Raw genomic sequence first — 15,335 nt, forward strand, 5'->3', positions numbered from 1 at the left:
ACACATCAAACTTGGCAAAAGGAACACATGGTGAGCTGCAAAGCTGTCTTCTCATTTTCTGAGGACTTCTTTATGCATCATATCAGGTTTCCCTCTTCACGTGGGTGAGCAGCAGTAGTATGCCTGGCACTTCAAAGATGGCACTGCACTCTCCAGTGTGCAGTCACAGAGTGGGAGACAGTCACTGACATGCCTGCTCTGCAATGCAGGGAGGGGAAGCTGGGAGGGCTTGCTTTGCTCATCCTTTGGGTTACTGCCACAAGGTAGAATCAGATAGGTTTATGGCACAAGGCAGGCACCAAATACTGAGACAGTGACAGCACAGCATTAGGGACAGAAATAAAATTGTGGGTGGTCCTAAGCCACCATGGGCATATCATACTGGCTATTTCTTTCCCAGGAAGACATCACACCTTTCTGTGGCTAGGAAAAAGCATGTGAAACCGCTGTCTATGCACCGAACAGCCAGCTAGCTCAGCTTCACATAGCTACTTCCAGCAAGTCTTCTGCATTAACATGAAATGCTGGCCACATTTTACACTTGCGTTTCATGTGTGCCCAGAGGCACAAACACATTAGATCTGCAGAAGTTGTCCACAGTCCCTTGACTCTCTAAACCCTTTTTCTGCCATTTCATCTGCCTAGCAGCTCTGACATGATCTTCTTCACCAGGATTTCAGGGAAGGAATAGGCAACCTCTAACCTGGTGGGGCCACGGAATTTATTCCACCCCACCAGCCCAGCCCAGTAGCTGCAGCAGAACATGAGCTAAGGAACTGCTCCTCACGCTTGCAGCATGCAGTGTTTGAGTGGATATCACGCTCTCTCTCATTGTGATCCTTGCTGCAGCTGGCATCATGATTGCTCAGCATGTTTGATGTAGTTGCTGGGGAGCTTATGGGTAAATTCCTTTAATGGTATTTAAGGATGTTTGTTAGCCTGAATTTATTTGCTGCTGAATATGGTGTGCACAAAGCTGGCATAAGTCAGAAGAGCACTCATCTACAGTGTAGATGTAACTGTTTTAGATCACCCAGGTCAGCAAATTCCCACCTGTACTGGGTCACTGTTTCCACAGGAAGTGTATGTGACTGCTGCAGGATCTGATGACCTGCACATTTAAAGATGTCCAGTCCTTGTTAGCACTATCCTGCACTCTCAGAAATGTCTTGATTCCTTTGTGGGTGCTCCAAAACCTCTTACTTTCCCGTCCAAACCAGCAACGGTTTATCAAATTGACAGTGTGAAAGAGTAGATTTACATCTTTGCATTAGTCCTGGCAATACTGTGAAAATTAACTCATCTCCTAATATCTGTATTAAGAACCCAAAGAGGAGAATTTGTGTTTACTCCATTTTGACACAGCACTGGTGTGAGCTTTGCGTGGTATGAACAAAACCAATTATTGAGAATGTGATGATGAGGCGATAATTATTTGCCACACACTTTGAATGGCAAAAAGTGAAAACCTTTTGTCTTAACCACTCAATAGGTGTATGATAATTCACATACTACCAGCACATAGAAAAAGGGCTTTAAGATTTGTGTATGTACAAAAAGCATTGGTTTTCACTGCATGTAACATTTTGAAACAGACTTTGCTTAATGTGTACTCACAGTACATTTTGTTTTCAGCCAAGTACTAAGACAAAACAAACCAACTCTTGTATCAGGACTTTTATCAAAAGTCGCTTTGGCTCTCATGGTCTTTATTATTTTATAACTGTATCTCATTGTTGCCTTCTTAGAGCAACTTCTTAGGAGTGTTTAGTCTTTTTATAATTAGATATGAAATAGAAAGTAAATTGAAGTGGAGCAGTGTTTCCTAGAAGCAAGTTGCACAGAAATCAGTGCAGTGGGATTGCTGTCTTATGCAGTTGAAACATGACAACATGTTGGTTTTTTTCTTCCCCTCCACTGCACCACTCAGAGTGTGTTCTGTTATATTTTCATTACCAGGTACATAAACTGCCACAAAATGTCAAAGTCTATACTCCTTTAAGGCTGGATTTTGTTTGCTCACCTTGAAGAGAATTTATTCTTGTAAGAATTTATCTGGAATTTAATTCATTATGAGAGGGAACACGTTACCTTGTTTTCTGAGGAAATATGTTACGGGCACCAACGGGCTGCCTAGAGATATTTTACAATCCTGTCACCAATTTTTTCTGAGAGAAAGCTTGCTTTATTCTCCAGGCCATAGTGGTTGCTTCATAATTTATTTTTGTAGGAAATAAGGTGTTTGAGACCTTCCTACTTGTATGGTTGTGGTATAACGTTTCAGTTGTGTGACTTGGTGACTTTTTGGCCCACTTAAGCTCAGTTATGGTCACAGAGGGATCAAAGTGACACAGTGCCCTGGGACAGAAGAGGCAGATTCCAACTGGGGAGCTCTTGGGTTTGCATGGCAGCTGTGGCAGACATATGGAAAATCTGCTGATGTGCTGCAAAGTGACTGGTATTTGTAAACTGTTTGCTGGGTCATCTGTCTGCTTCAGTCTGCAAACACAGGAGTTGCACAGGGAAAATAAACCCAGCAACATCTCAGTGAAACACCGCTCACTGCAACATAGAAGGGGGTTTCATCTTCCTGTGACTCAACTTTCACAGATATTGATAGGATTGACTGTTAGTGACTGACAGTGGTATCACTCCTATTGTGGGAAAACTGAGACCTGTCTCAGATGTGTGCCAAACCATATGTGTCTTAGGGTGAACTAATGAAGGATTTAACTGTACTTCATCCAAGAAGGGCCACACGTGGGTACTGGGTTCTCCCCATCCTGCTGTCTGTCTGCCGGGCTCCCACAGGCAGAGTTCACCCCTACAGACTATGTGTGTGTTTTCCAGTCTTCAAACAAATGAACAGGAAGAAGCAAATTATTGCTGAAGACCTTGGTCTGCTTTTTCTCCACCATGTCTCCCTTGCAAACAGAAGACAGTTCTGACTCAAAACTACTGGCTTCGCTGGATGTGAAACAAGGCCAGGCAGCCTGTGCTCTGTGGACTGCTGCTGCACTGTACAACATGCTTCACCTTTGGCATTGTTTGCAGCTTATCACTAAGACGGCTCCTGTTAGTGAGGAGATCCCAAACCAGAAAGGAGTTGTCCCCACCTTGCTGCACACTCTCCAGCCCTGTCTCAGGGCCTGAAAGGCTGCAATCTCCTCCCCAAACTGGAGGTGTTCCCTGATGTGAAACTGAGATAGAAACAGACTTGCACTGGTATAAAATGTAGGGGAGGTTTGCATGCCAATCACCTTTCCTCCTGCCCCTTGGTGCTCTGCCAGCAGAGGCTAGCAGTGCCCGTTTGGAGGGATTTAATCCTTTGGGGGCCCTGAGGAGTCCCCCATGGCTGGGACTCATGCTTAGTGCTGGTGAGCCTGTATGCATGCTGCTTCCAATGGCACTGGGAGCATCCCAAGTGCATGGCCACTGCGAGCCCTTGCACGCTCTGGGCAGCTCACTGGGTACTCTGAGAGTGGGCAGTGGGAGATGTACAGCATGCCAGCAGCACCAGAAGAACCCTCAAAGGTGCCTGTGTGGATTTAGTCCTTGAGGATTTGGTCTGAATATCATAATGTGAGTGCTCAGAGTCCTGATACATAACAGTCACTCATGACCACTGTGCTGGGCTCAGCAGGGAAGCTCTCCGATACAGCACAAGCTAGTGACTGATTCCACTTTTAATCATACCTTACATATAAAATATAAAACAAATTAAAAAATGAAATAAAATATATGTATATACGTTTACATATAAGTAGACAGACATACATATGTCTATATATATGTATTTATATACCTATAATGTACATACTTCTAATTATACATAATCTATCTACTTATAATTATACATAATGTATCTACTTAGGGAAGTTACTGTAGAAAGCCATCCTATGCGAAACAGCCTGGCATTTTTAACCATATCGTTCAGAGGTAAATGCATAGGAGCTCTCTCTCCACAGTAACTCTCTTGCAGTAAAAATAGTTTCAAGAAAAAAGTCCTGAAGAAAAAGGACTTCAACATCCCTTAACAGACACAAAAGCCTTTTAGCAGCTTGCTAGCAGTTGTGCATATTGACAGAAAAGTTTGATGCCGCACAACAGGTCACACAAGATTTCTGATAATGACATTACACTGATGAAAACGGGCTTAAGATGCTCTTTGTGGTACTGTTGTTCAGGGGACTAGAAATGCACATCCTAGGCCACATGGCACATGTGTATTAAGATGAAAGGGTGAAGCATCCAGAGGAAAGAACACAGAGCTGTTGTCATTTAACCTGATTATAAATCAGGGGCATGGAAATTCTTTAGCCTGCTTCTCTTAAAGTAGCGACAAATACTGAAGGCTGGATTATGCTCCCCTCTGTCTACTCTCTTCACCATGCAGGAGGTGGGGTCTGGGGGCTCGCTCTTTGCGCAGCCCACGTGAGGGTTGTCCCCAGCATCTCCCCCCTGCTTGTGAGAGCACAGAGGCTGCAGGTGAATTGTCCATTTGCACCAGTGGTGTGAAAAATAGGGGCAGACCGAAAGGGATGATAAGGTAGTTAGAAAGGAGGACGTTAACACCCCATCAGGCTTTCCAACAGTTGTCTCTACCCAGCCCAACCAGACGAATCAAGTAACCTTTGGAGTTAAAAACACTGAGTTATCCCATGAGCTGTCAGCCTCGTTTGAATGTTCTATACTATCTAAATTTAAGTGCAAACTATAGTATATCTCATTAAGTTAAAAGTGTTGTTTTAATATTAGCATATGGGTTGGGTTGGAGGGGAATTTTTAGGATTTTTGGCAGGGGGGATTGTTTGGAGGTTTTTACTTTTAAAACTTGTTTGGGGGAAAAAATTGGCCCTGAAACCAAAATTTTCAGTTTTGGAAATATTCAAGTAAGCCATGTAAATGTCATCACAGGAGAAGCCTTGTGGACTTAAAGCTAAGTGTATGCAAAAGTCTGTCCGGCTACTACATTAAATCTTTCTCTTGAACCTATCCAACTAGCAAGACTTCTCAGTGAAAATCTTCTGTGACAGTAAACCTTAAGATTTCCCCCTGCCTTTTTTCTTCCCCCAGCTGTAGCAAACGCTTTGTGCTATTTATTCTAGGGAGGCTCCTTCTTCCATCCTCTCCACAGCAGGAACCTTAAGTCACACTTTTCTAGGTGGAACTCTTGGAGTCACCTGTCTAATGACTCAGGAATAGATCTCAGCACAAGTCTTTGTAGGACCTTTTTTTTCTATTGTGATTTCTGGAAACAATTTTTTCCTGGGAAGGCATTGGTGTGAATACATATCCCATTTAAGAACTTTTCAAAAGAGCTTCAGAGTGCTCAAGTACCATTTCACCATTTTTGAAACATCTAAAGTTTTCATTTTAAAATTAAATTTTTAAAGAAGTAATTTAATCCCACCCTCCCCCCATTCCCACTCCAGTTGTTCAGATTTGACTGTTGATTCAAATGCTGAATATCTTCTACTAGGTAAAATGCCATCTAATCTGTCCAATGCTATTTACAAACTAAAATTCAGGCATGGAAACTTGGCTTCCAAAAAGATCAGCTTTTCAGAACATGGCAATGGTTTGCATAGATAATATACACACTATTACATATAATAAAAAAAAGATAATACAATACAAAGATAATGCTTGTTCTTACATATTAAGGGTCTTAGACTTATCTTTTTTGACTTTTATGAGCACCCTCAGGCTGAAGTTCCTGTAGTAAAAGATGCACACAAAAATCTCTGTGTAAAATGTGAAACTCTAAAACAGGCAGAAAGTTGAAACCAAACAATACATATATAACTTGGTCTCGAATTCATAAAGATTTGAGGAGCTGTAAAGGTCAGATATAAAACCTGATGTTCCATGACATATCACAGGTTCAGAGTTTACAGCCGTGGCCCCAGCAGCACTTTTTGTTAATCCCACTCCAACTTTATCAATAATTCTGTCTGAACTACATGTACAAGCACAACATTCTTTGAAGTCTGAAAACAAAATTCAGCCAAATTGTCTCTGGGCAAATTTCTGTCATCACAAAGCCCTGGGGAACTGATTTAAAGTCAATAGGAGCTTTTAATGAACAAGAGAATTGTAGTGGCAGGGGGCACGCAGGAGCAGTCTGCACTACCTTTGTTCCTCATTGCACGTTACACAATACTGAGTTTGTGCAGCAGGCAGGAAAGAAAAGAAACAGCTTACAAAGAACACCCATCAAAATGAGGGTTGGCAAAAAAGGATGAAGTGAGAAAACTACTTGTCCAACTCTTGTTGTGGATAGGGCTATAACACAAGAGCAGACATGCTGGGTTAGATCAGCATCCATTTTGCCTGTTTGTTACACTCTTTAACATTAACCATTAGTGGATGTTAATGTAAGTATATGAAAGAGGCACGTACTGAAGGCGGCTTCACAGAGGTGAAGTGCGAATGAACAAAACAGTCCACCAACTTCATTGCTAAATATACTGAGCAGAATATTGCAAATGCTGCTGGCATATTCAGGCAGGATGAATAGTAATTATGGCTTTGCTTTCTCCGAGCTTTTGTTTGTGTTTCTTTTCTATCACAACTGAAACTGAGCTAACCATGCTGCTGCAGACTGGGAGGATATTGTGTCCACAATAGAAGTTGTGATGGTGATATAATAGCCTAGAACAACTCATGCAATGACATAAGCACATCATATGCTGTATATGGCAAAGAGACAACTTCATCTATCACACAATTGCAATACCTCTAGGGTAGAAAAGGGGAGCCATTTAAAGGGACATAACACTACCCAGTAACTGAGGACAAAAAGCAAAGATTATCTATCAAAATGAAATCATGCAGGAGCTGTTAAGTGTAAAATGGTTTATAGTTTCATTCTGCTTCCACTAAAATCAGTTTGACTATTTCAACATAAGCAGAATTAAGCCTGCTGTAATTTCTCAATGGAAGGTTGATTAAGGTATGACAGCTAATATCCTGATGATAATAAAGAGCTCTGCAGGAGCAGTAGAGACTACAAGCTGTCAAGACCTTGGAATGGAAAGTTCTACTTACCAGCCCTTGCTGAGAGCAGCCATGGGGTGCAAGTCCCGTATGCTGGATCACCACAACCTGCTCTGTGTTAGGTTTCTTGGGAGTTTGTGCATCCAAGTACTGATTAGGCCTGACCTTTCCTGACATCTGAAATCAATCAAGAATGCAATTAAATGGTACTAGAGTATCTATAAGGCAACCATTTGAGCATGTAAATGTGTAGAAATCTGATGTGTCTCAGGAAAAAGAATTATTCCTTGACAGCTGGTCACTGAAAATGTCAAGTTTTAAAGCTATTATTTGTTGGATGTACTTACAGAATGACAAATAAGCTCAGAATTACAGCTGAAGATTCTGTGATGAAGCATTGATGAAAAAGATACTTTTTCCTCCAAAGATGTTAAGTCATTGAAACTAAAACTTCTGCTAGACAGGGTCATTTTCCATGGATTAGAGAGAGCATGTATTTGTCACAACAATCCAAACTCAAGTCTCAAATTGAATCCAAAAAGGATTTCAACTTGGCATTTTCCCACAGATATGTATGCAACCACAACTTGCTTTCTTCTTATATCTTACTGAGCAAGTAAGTCTTAAGCTGTTGCATTCAAATAATTATTCACCACTCCAGGGTGAAAATTTTTGGAGATATCTGTCAACCAACACCACTTTTCAAGTTTTTCCTTAAAATCTTCCTTTTTTGCAAAGACTATCAAAAATTTGAGAGCAGGCAGCCAGCTAGTTTCCTGTGCCCCTGGGCTGGCACACTGGTCAATGCTGTTTTGCTGTTTTCCTACAAGTCTGTTAGTTTGAATTGTCTTGTATACAAACAGAGATATCCAGCTCCTTAGGGACAGACAGATTTTTTGCTAGATATTTGCATATAGAGATGTTCCCGGCCCACACTGCCATGCAAACAAACTAGCAGGAAAACCATATTTGAGTATGTAGAGCTTACTTCCATTTTAAGCAGTTGCACGGCCTCAAAGCAAATCAATGTTTGTTCTGTCCACATTACTGGTCTTCAGTGTTTCATTTAGGCCACAACACAGCTGAGGTGTTGATGTGTATCAACAGAACAGACCACAGTTTCTTATCATTGCAATAGTGTTCTTTTATGCTACTCCTTAAGGTAACCAAGGCCTGCCAGAGAGGTCTTAAATGCTGCATCTCAAAAGAGATCCTACTGAGGGAAAGGTGACAAATTAAGTAGCCATTTCTACTGCTTTAATGAGAAATCCCTGACTCCATTTCTTTCTCTTCATTGAAGCAAGAACTTGCAAGATTCATGTTTGCTATATGTTTCTGGCAGGGGAAAAGAGGAATACTCTTAATACAGCTGTCCTATGTCCTAGTTGTCAGTTCTATGAAAAGAGCACTTTCCTGAAGCTGCTAGTTAAATATCCAATAGTGCCACCTGAAAAATCAATAGCTAAGAAAACAGCTCTGACATACTGCCAAGCTTGCCAACAAAAAAGCTCACCAGGAGCCTGCTTTCCTAACACTTCCAGCTCACTTCTGAGACCAAAAGCTGCAGAATATATGTTGGCTTTTGGCTGCTTTTCTGAACCCAGTAATACTGACTAATAGCTTGGGTAGTTTGGTTTGGAGTTTCAGTGTGCCTGCAAGTTAATACTAGGTGTGTACCCAGTTACATAAATTCTTCAGTACCTTGCTTTATATATATGCTTCAAGAGTCTTTTTTTCTTACATTCTCTTCTAAAACTTCAAGCCATCAAGTTTCAGACCTGGCTGAAACCAGGCTATAGTAGTACAGCTATAACAGGTTATACTACTTACAGAAACATTTTATCTGATGTAGCCCTTTTCTCATTTTCACAACAGCCTAATTTTTTTCAGTTATTTGGAGTGCCAAACACCCGGCCAGAACACATTTCTACTCATGTGGTATTCCTCAACTGTTAATTCCACTATATCTTTGCCTATTCACAACTCATTATATAAGATTAGTAACCTAAGTCACATAGCACTGTTCCTACTCTTTGACTGGATGATGGTGAGTGCCCTACTGGGGCACCAATACCTTATTTGCAAATAAAATAAGTTGTCACTTAGTGAAAAGCCAAACATTTGTGTGGGCAGATGTCCATTAGCACAAATGTTCATGGATTAATCACCAAAAGGGGTGTGAACACTTTTGAATAGAAAAGCAATTTAGAATTCATGCAAACATTGTGAATAATTTCCCTAGCTTTCCTTTAGCTTGGAGAAGGCCTAATGTTTTGATGTGGGACTCGCTGATTATTTCAGTGTAAAACAGAGTACTCGAACTGAAATATGAATTCAAGTTTCACTGAGACATTGACAAGTAAATTTGCTTCACTGTACTTGCAGGTTGTACTTTCTATTGTATTGATTGTAGAAAGAAAGCATTTTATACAGCACAGCCATGCACTGTACAAAACTGTTGCAGCTCAGTGCAGAAATCAAGGACTGTTCTGGGACTCCTTAAACTGATCAAACAACTTGTTTTCAAATCAACATGTTCCTTTAAATACTGTATATTTTAGTGGTATATTCTCATTACTTATTATCTGCAGATGGGTATATTCTCCATGGTGCTTTATAAGGTGATCACCATGTTCAGTTACTCCTGGCAAGTTTATCAAGCATACGTTGCCTCAAAGATATCATCTGTATATCATTAAATGCAGCTTTGTAACAGAAGCTGAGACAGCTACCTGTGATTTATAGACTAAAGAAAAGGTTTCTTAAACATGCAGCCTTGTGGAAACAGGGCTGTCACACTTGCAAGACATAAAATGTTACAAGAACCCTGCAAGTTAAAACTGTTGTATTAGTTGTTCATTGCTGATTAGGTAGCTTGTTACAGGTGGTACTCTCCCTACTGCAGCCAGAGCAACTTAGAAAGATAAAGTTTATTGTACATAATTTTAACAAAAGCAGATAAGCAAAAAAGCTGCTGGACTGATTGTGAACATCAGAAAAGGAGCTTTGGAAAAACTTAGATTTGTATGAGAGTCTGTGAATTGCAGAAAACCATTTACTTGGCTCCTGACACTAATATTTTGAAAGGCAGTTTGCGAGTATTACGTGCTTGATCTTTCGAATAGCAAAGATTTACTTAGAACTAAAGGTACAGAATTAGATCCCTAGCACTGGAGATGTGCTTTTAAAGAAAAAATACTGCAGTTACATTTTAAGCACATATCTTACTATAATAACATATCCATTAGTTATAAACGTTATTAACACCAACTGCTGTTCAAGCACAGCTGTTTACAGTGATAACATACGACCTGACCTTTACAACAATTCCATGTAACTTAATGAAAACCTAGTGCTATGAACACAAAATATAAATGAGAAAAGGGAGCATGAGGTCTGACAAATACTAGGAACATCCTTTTTAAACATATTACTCTCTCTTTCTCTCTTCCCCTCTCTCTTTTTTTTCTTTTCTTGCATGATTTTAATAATTCAAAAAAGAGCAGAAGAATTTTTATAAAATCTCTGAAGTCTTGTGTTATGTGCGTGTCTTTCCCTTGCCCATGGGTATGTATCATCAGCATGAATTTACTTAAATTTTCTCAGCAATAAAGCACCATTATAACCTGGCTGTACCATTTCCTATGATGATAATTTCTATTGCAGTGAATAGATTCTGGTCCTTTCTTAGGAATAAAATGACACCTGCTAAATCATAGGTGGGAAACCACTAGTGAGAAAAACTGACAGCCTAACACACACTTCTTGAATCGCGTAGCTGAGGTGGCTATCCTGGACCATGATCAGACTCTAGGGGCAACTGCTTGTTGGAGAAAACACAGGGAACAGCTATGTGACAAAAACCTTTGTCACTGATTAAAAACAAAGAAACAAACAACCTCTCCACCCCCCGAAGGTGCAGTTCATGGACAGAAATGAATGAGAGAGAGTGAGATAAGGCATACCAGAGTTGCCTTTGTGCCTGACAGCTGGCCAAAAACACATTAAAGAAGAAATTAGGTTGCGGGATGTGACAGACATCCCCGTCTTCCATCCTCTTGTTACTTTTAGTATAATGGTTTTGTTTCTTACTAGTGAAGCCCATTTGTGATAAGATATACCCAGCAGTTATCATTCCCCCTGTGTCCACCCCTCCTCCCCCCTCGCCCCCAAATCCCACTGTCAGCAAAGAAATAACCATGACCTTCTTCACATATGATCTTCTCCTGTGAGATCCTTATACCTGGTAGTAAAAGGGCTAAAGGAAGAAAAATAATGCACTCTCAGGAAATAAAAAATACAAAACTATCTTGGGCTTGGATGAAACAACTTTCTATTGCTACACACAGCAATGAGAACAGAAAAAATTTAGGTTATCACATATGGCTGTCAGATTTTATTTAAACACTGACCTGCACAGGAATGAGGGATGGGAGAGAATAGAAGGTAAACCAGCTTAAATAATTATAGCCTTTTCAAGCCTTACTGAATTGGAATATCACACCCTAGTTTATCTAATTAGCTAGTCAGATTCATTTTAGTAACCTAACAGAAAGAGATGCAGCTTTCTCTTTCTTTCCATAGCAGCTTGCTTATCTGATACTAGCAAAACTGTGAGTTTCTGGGTTATCAACTGCCAGGTAAAAGCAGTGCAGCAGTGCTGTGCTGCCTACAGAAAGTGCTGGGGATATTTTTCCCTCCTGAGGATGGGGATCAGTGTGCTTCTCCGAGCCACACTCTGCGAACCAACAGCTGCAGCGTATCATGAAGGGCTGCAGTGCGCTCGCAGCCAGCCAGGTCCTGTAGGCAGTGTGTACCTCCAAGGGTCCCCAGCTTGAGCCAGCTGGAACCAGTTATGTTAAGATGGGAGCTTGTGCTTAGCAGTGCTGTTCGGTTAGGGCACAGGCGCTGAATGAAACACAATCTGACTCTGAACGATTACTGAAAACACATGGTACTGGGAGTAAAATGAGCTAAGGAAATATTCTGAGTGGAAAATCAGAGGAGATAAAAGCAGATAAAATGCCATAGTTGAAACTGTTGAGAAATGTTGAGGACAACTGGGGATGGTTTAAACCATCCTGCATGCCGAATCTGCTTGCAATGAATAGGGTCTCTGTAACTTTGTATCTGATAAAAACTGCTTCTGAAGCACTTTATTTTTTGCAATAGGTTTCAGGCCACAAATAAGAAGGGTTACAAAGAATTTTTGAGTGTGAAATTGTCCTCATTTAGTTACATGAATGAGGAGTATGAGAATGTAATTTTGCAAAATTATCTGGTGGATTTGGGAAGCAAATTTTAACATATTTCCAGCATCTCATGATGTTAAAAAGTAGCTCCTTTTACTAGATGCAATTAAAGGGCAGAATGATATTGTTCACAGGCAGTTCCTTCACTCTTCCTAATTTTAAGATAACTATTTGCATTTACTAAGTCTTCTAACCACAGAAGAGCAGGAGACATTAGAGTTGCAGGTGGCTGGGAAGAAGGCTTTGCCGTGCTCCTGTGATATATACATTTCATTCTATGCAGCTTGTGCTCTCTTTGAAAGAGTGAACTGCACAGAGAAGTAGTATGCAAAAGAATTGGTTGTAGGTCTTCAGAGAGCTACATAGAACACCACATAAATGGGTTAATCTGCCAGCTGGAGTCTTTTGAGAGGAAATTATTCTCGAGACTCATGAGTGAGCTTTTATCTTGCGAATCAGGAGACAAAATATTCATCCCTTCTGTATCCATGGGGGAAGATTTCCCCCTAGAAGCTGTGCAGGGAATAACGAGAGGAGTCTCTGGCATTAGCTGTGAGGGATGCTGTGTGCACACCCAGCCGCAGCCCAAAGTCTGAAAGGAAACTCTATCCTTAAAATCCAAGCTGGTCTGTGCATTGCTCTGACCTGTCATTTGGTAAAGGTTTGGGATTTTGAGAAGTGTCTATTAAGTATTTGTCTGGAGTGATATTCTAGTAGTGAAAATGGTTCACTGAATGATTTATCTTTTTTGATATTTTAGTGTTGCTATATTTCTTCCCCTAAAGAAGCTGTTTACAGGGTTTTTTAACTTACTAAAAACTATAACGCTTCATAATTCTTCCATTCAGGTCTATAACTGTGTACATAATGGATTATTGCCTAATGCAAGTAACATGTCACAAATAAATCCTTTAGTAGAGATGGATGCTTAAAAAGCCAGGGTAGCAGTTCACTATTTCAGCTCCAGTACTGGGTTCTGCAGTAAGACTGACTGTAGCACAAAAGCCAAATTTTGAAAACTCTTCAGATGCCTAATTGCTCTAATACTACTGAGATTTAGGTGTCTAACTACCTTTATAGAGCTGACTCTACACAGTTGGGCTTTTTCCACAGCACAGAAATTCTTGACTCAGTTAGCATTTCTCAAGTTGCATGAAAAATAGTAGTTGCTTTCCTAAAGAGATACTACCCCTGTCAGGCTCTGAGAATGTGGAGGCAGGAAGTATATTAAATATTTCATTCAGTGCGCTCTTCTGGGGGGAAAGAAAAAAAAAAGTAGTTCTCAGGATATTTGTGCAAGAAGATAGTGGTTAAGGTTACACTCCCACAGTTTATAGGAAACTAGTGGGTGTAAATCATACAGTTGTTTCCTGGCTTACTGCCACAGTCAGACAGGTGGTTCTTTGCAGCCCTAAAAGACATGAGGACATTGGCTTACAATGCTAAGTATAGCTCACAGCTTCATTAACATTCCTTTACAGAAACTGCTAGGTAAGGACCTGCATAAAACTTTAAGATTTTTTTTTTTTTTTTTTGGTGTTTGACTTTCTCATGAGGCAGCTGTGAAGTAGTGTTGAAGATTCTAACACTTTTAAATAACACAGAAGATGAGACAATTTAACCTACTTAGATCTTGCAAGGAAAGAAGATTTCAGAACCCTGATGCATCATGATCTGAAATCTCAGTCCCAAATGATGGATTATTAAAGGGTTAAATGAGTGCTAGCTAAATTTTGCCTCTCCGATATTTCTGGGATTATATTCTGCTCTGTTCATTCTTACTTTCCCAAGGGGAATTATCTGTCCTTCTGCTGCTTCAGCCAAAGATTTTCCCCAAGCTGTTCTCTCACTACAGTAATGGTAGAAGGCATGATTGTGACTTTGTCCAAAATACACCCTCTTGGCTGTGTATTCTCATCCTCAGGCTCTGCTGTGCTGCACCCTCAAATGGTGTAACAGAGCTTCACTTCCTGGTGTTTTACACTCAGAGGAAAGTATGTGCTGGCAGCTTTTCTAGTAGCCAGCTGAAAATATTAACCGCAGTTTGAAGCTTCTCAATTGTTTCTGCTTAGGTGTATTGCCTTTCAGTTGTTCGTGTAGATTATATATCTGTGCTCTGTATTTACAATAACAAATATACAAGAGTAAAGATTAGAATGTGTGTAATTAGCTGAACACAAATCAAAAATTTTACTGTACTGAAAAGATAACATTGCACTGAGATAGAAAAATATGATCTATTTTTCACAAGTTACAATTCTGATGACTATAAATTTATTATTTACTGGTTAATTTGGTGAGAGAGACAGGTGGTATCATGGTTTGATAGCAATTACACCATTTGAAAGAATACTGAACCTTCGGAAGAGATGAGTCTTGTTCTCTCACACAAATTATTCTTTCGAGTACAAATATTAAATCTAAGTCAATACCAGGGATACCAATACTTAAATACCAATACTTAAATAGTGGATTATTATCTTCCCTCCTGGGGAATCAAGAGGGAAAAAAAAAGTTGTTTCATAAGTAACTTGGTTTGCCACTAATAGCAATGGTTCTAGGTGGAAGCAAGCTAGCTACTAACTGTGTTCCTTTCTCAAAATGTAACACTTTCTGTTGCTATTTGAGTATTTAAGATCTTTAGATTCTGTTGTCCATGTACAAGTACATTCACTCAATATTTACACCATAATATATGTCTTCACTTTAGCATACGTTCTTTGCCTGATCAACTGATTCAAACCCTATAACTTCATCTAGATACTGTACACTTGGATACTTCAGTGTTGCCCAAGTCTGTTCACTAGCTTTTTAGTGCACCAGAGTGGGAAGCAGTGATTATTTAATACTTTTTCTGAGTGTTTGTTGGCAAGGAGTTACTTTTCTGTTCTAAACCTGAAGGATAGTAACAGGAACAATGCCAAGCTAATGGCATTAGCTTGTAAACTAAGTCTTGATACTTATTATGTGAAAGAATACGGTAATCCTTTATGTGAAGGAAAATGTATTTGTCTAAGAGAGAAAGAGAAACAAATTTTACAGAGAATTAGATTCATACACTTCAGATCTGACTTGCCATTG

At 40.0% G+C, this 15,335-nt stretch overlaps 1 long non-coding RNA gene across 1 annotated transcript in view; it reads right to left on the reverse strand.

The window, feature by feature from the left end:
• Window positions 1–7,088: 7,088 nt before the first annotated feature.
• LOC128143876 (uncharacterized) overlaps window positions 7,089–15,335 on the reverse strand; it is a 34,064-nt gene continuing 25,817 nt past the window's right edge. Inside the window, exon 3 of the long non-coding RNA XR_008235914.1 lies at window positions 7,089–7,179. This is a non-coding gene — a long non-coding RNA (uncharacterized LOC128143876). The remainder of the gene's footprint in view (window positions 7,180–15,335) is intronic.

This window comes from Harpia harpyja, chromosome 7, assembly GCF_026419915.1.
Source record: "Harpia harpyja isolate bHarHar1 chromosome 7, bHarHar1 primary haplotype, whole genome shotgun sequence".
In the NCBI taxonomy this organism is placed as follows: Eukaryota; Metazoa; Chordata; class Aves; order Accipitriformes; family Accipitridae; genus Harpia; species Harpia harpyja.